We start from the raw sequence: 4,146 nt of genomic DNA, 5'->3' as shown, positions 1-4,146 counted from the left end.
CCTCTGGTAACCATAAGTTCATCCTCTAAGTCAGTGAGTCTGTTTCTATTTTGTAAATATGTTCATTTGTATCGCTTTTTTTTGGATTCTATATATAAGTGATACCATACAATATTTGTCTTTCTCTGTCTGACTTACTTCATTCAGTATGACAATCTCTAGGTCCATCCATGTTGCTGCAAATGGCATTTCATTCTTTTTAATGGTTGAGCAATAGTCCATTGTATATATGTACCACTTCTTTATCCATTCATCTGTTGATGGACATTTAGGTTGCTTTCATGTTTTGGCTATTGTAAACAGTGCTGCAATAAACATTGGGGTGCATGTATCCTTTTGGACCATGGTTTTCTCCAGATATATGCCTAGGAGTGGGATTGCAGGGTCATAGGTAACTCTATTTTTAGTTTTTTATGGAACCTCCATACTGCTTTCCACAGTGGCTGTACCAATTTATATTCCTACCAACAATGTTAGAGGGTTCCCTTCTCTCCACACCTTCTCCAACATTTATTGCTTGTGGATTTTTTGATGCTAGCCATTCTGACTGGTGTGAGGTGATATGTCATTTTAGTTTTTATTTGCATTTCTCTAATAATTAATGCTGTTGAACATCTTTTCATGTGCCTCTTGGCCACTTGTATGTCTTCTTTGGAGAAATATCTATTTAGGTCTTCTGCCCAATTTTTTATTGGGTTGTTTGTTTTTATGATATTAAGCCTCATGAGCTGTTTGTAAATTTTGGAGACCAATTCCTTGTTGGTCGCATTGTTTGCAAATATTTTCTTCTGTTCTGCAGGTTGTCTTTTTGTTTTGTTTATGGTTTCCTTTGCTGTGCAAAAGCTTTTGAGTTTAATTAGGTCCCATTTGTTTATTTTTGTTTTTATTTTCATTACTCTGGAAGATGGATTGAAAAAGATATTTCTGTGATTTATGTCAGAGAGTGTTCTGTCTATGTTTTCCTCTAAGAGTTTTATAGTGTCCAGTCTTATATTTAGGTCCTTAATCCATTTTGAGTTTATTTTTGAGTATGGTGTTAAAAGTGTTATAATTTCATTTTTCCCACCACCATTTATTGAAAAGACTGTTTTTCCTCCATTGTATAGTCCTCTCTCCTTTGTTGTAGATTAATTGACCATAGGTGCATGGGTTTTCTATCCTCTTCCATTGATTTATATTTCTATTTTTGTGCCAGTACCATACTGGTTTTTTTTGTTTTTTGCTGGTTTTTTTTTTTGCGGTACGTGGGCCTCTCACTGTTCTGGCCTCTCCCATTGCGGAGCACAGGCTCTGGATGCACAGGCTCAGTGGCCATGGCTCACAGGCCCAGCTGCTCCACGGCATGTGGGATCCTCCCAGACCAGGACACGAACCTGTGTCCCCTGCATCGGCAGGCGGACTCTCAACCACTGCCTAACCAGGGAAGCCCCCATACTGTTTTGGTGACTATAGCTTTGTAGTATATTCTGAAGTCAGGGAGCCTGACTCCTCCAACTTCACTTTTCTTTCTCAAGATAGCTTTGGCTATTCTGGGTCTTTTGTGTTTCCATACAAATTTTAACATTTTTTGTTCTAATCCTGTGAAAAATGCCATTGGTAATTTGATAGGGATTGCATTGAATCTTAGATTGCCTTGGGTACTACAGTCATTTTGACAATATTGATTCTTCTAACCCAAGAACATCATTCTCTTATTTTTGATTACTTTGCCTTTTCTCTTCATGTATCTATTTATTTTCTATTGAGTGCCAGATACTGCATATGAAATTTTTTTTAAAATATGGAATGCTTCATGAATTTGCATCTCTTTCTTGCACAGGGGCCATGCTAACCTTCTCTGTATCATTCCAATTTTAATATATGTGCACAGAAGCAAGCACGAAAATTTTTTTTAATTAAAGTGAAGCCTAGGATTATGATAGAAAGTCTCTCTTGTTAGAGTTTTCATTTGCTCTGCCAGACTACTGTGGCACTAACAATATTGTTTCACCTTAAGCCAATCAGGGATTACACGATTCAAATCTAGACTTCAAGGACTTCTTGTCTTGGCTAAAATGAATAAACTTGCTATCACCTTCTCAAAACTCATATAACAATCATTACAGTGGTGAATTTCCTGGGTTTTGTTTTTCTGCCCATATCTCCTAACTTAGACTGTAGGGCAACCCAAATCCCAGAACTGCACAGCAGGTATGAACAGAAAAGCTCCAATATAAACTTTCTTTTTCTAGTTAGAAGACCAGGTAAGGGGCCCTGCAGGATTGTAAATATGCCGGTAATCCCCCATTTTTTCTTTTACTAATCTCCTAACCCTGCCCTGTGGCAAGTCATGAAGCTGCACTCTTGCAACAGAGCAGCAGTCATGATCTTGCAGGCACCTACAAGTCAGAGAAAGTCCTTTATTACAGAAGAACTGGGAAAAGGAATTCCTATGGTCTTAAGAGTATTGGGGAAATAATACTCTAATTGTTTTCTATTTTCTCTCTACCCTTTGCTCCTAAGGCAGATCCAGTTATGGAAAGTGTGTAACAGCATGGAGAGGCCAACACTTCTGCTTTCTAAGGACCATGAAAAGGGCTAAAATATATTCAGGAAATTATAGAAAGGAGAGAGCTGGAGAAATAGATCCCCTAAATCTGTGTATGTGGTCATTTTTGAGCAAATCAAAGCAAAGAAATAGAGATTATAAAACAAGAACTAAATGGAAACTTTTAAAATTAAAAAGTAAAATAACTAAAACAAAAATTTATTGATGGGCTTAATATCAGAATGGAAAGAGTAGATGAAGTTAAAGATAGATGCATAGAAACCATTAAATCTGAACAACAAATAGAAAAGCAATTTTTAAAAAATTGAACTGAGCTTCAGAGACCTGTAGTAAAATATCAGAAGGTCTAATATTTTTGTTCCTAAGGTCCAAAAAGAAGAAGAAAAATAAATTGATGCAGAAAAAAGTTTTGAAAAAATAATTGCTGAAAACATCCCAAATTGGTTGAAGGACATGACATTACAGATTCAAAAAGCTCAGTGAATTTCAAATAAGATAAACTCAAAGAAAACCACAATCATAATGACCAAACTACTGAAAACCAAAAATAATGAAAAAATTCTTACAAGCAACCAGAGAGAAATAAAACATTGTGTATAGAGCATAACAAATTGAATAATTGCAGACTTCTCATAAGAAACTATTATGGTCAGAAGACAGTAGAATATTTTTAAGGTGCTGAAAGAAACTAATGGTCAACCCTGAATTCTATATATAGTGAAAATATCCTTCAAGGATAAAAGCAAATCAAAACATTCTAAGATGAAGGAAAACTAAGGGAATCTGTTGGCAGCAGAATTACCCTAAAAGAAATGTTAAAGGAAGTTCTTGAGGGGGAAGGGAAATGATATCAGAATGATACATGGAATGAAGAAAGAGCAACAGAAATAGTAAATATCTAGATAAATAAGATATTTTTTCTCTAAGTTCTTTAAAACATGTATGGCTATGAAAAACAAAAAGATAACATTGTGAGGTTTTCAGTGTATGCAATACATATGACAACTACAATATAAATAAAGGAGGATAAAAGGGCCTATATGATTATAAGATTTTTACATTTCATTTGAAGTGGTAAAATATTAACTCTAAGTACACCATGAAATTTTGTATGTTGCAGTCCCCAGAGAAACTACTAAAATAATTATTCAAAGATATATAATCAAAAAGACAATAGATAAATTTAAATGGAATACACAGCATTCACAGGAAAATGGAAACAGAAAAACAAAAAGGGGGGCCAATAGAAAACAGATAAAATGATAGTATTAAATCCAACCATATCAATAATTACATTAAATGTAAATGGTCCAAACATACAAATTAAGAAACAGAGATTGTCAGATTGAATAAAAATCTGGATTTCAGTTACTATGAAGGCCAATTTACTTCTGGTTTATCTTACTTCTAGGGTAATATTTTGAGAGTTTACCCAAAGACTAGGAGCTTACTCCTCTTCTTGAAGGACTCTGAGTTCAAATGTTTATTCCTTTAGGTCCTAAAGGCTGCTTAAAACACTACTCACCCTCTCAGTCACTTCATAATCTAGAAACTAATAGGGAAAGAAAACTCCCAAATATTGAGTTCACTTCTTGGGC

At 34.9% G+C, this 4,146-nt stretch overlaps 1 non-coding gene across 1 annotated transcript; it reads right to left on the bottom strand.

Annotated features, from left to right (window-relative positions):
* Nucleotides 1–1,774: 1,774 nt before the first annotated feature.
* LOC116758913 lies at nucleotides 1,775–1,880 on the bottom strand. The gene has a single exon (XR_004351296.1). It is a non-coding gene; the product is annotated as a U6 spliceosomal RNA (small nuclear RNA).
* Nucleotides 1,881–4,146: the final 2,266 nt, after the last annotated feature.

Source organism: Phocoena sinus, chromosome 8 (genome assembly GCF_008692025.1).
Source record: "Phocoena sinus isolate mPhoSin1 chromosome 8, mPhoSin1.pri, whole genome shotgun sequence".
Taxonomy (NCBI): domain Eukaryota; kingdom Metazoa; phylum Chordata; class Mammalia; order Artiodactyla; family Phocoenidae; genus Phocoena; species Phocoena sinus.
The sequence above is the reverse complement of the archived record's forward strand: the minus strand, read 5'-3'. Positions and strand labels throughout refer to the sequence as shown.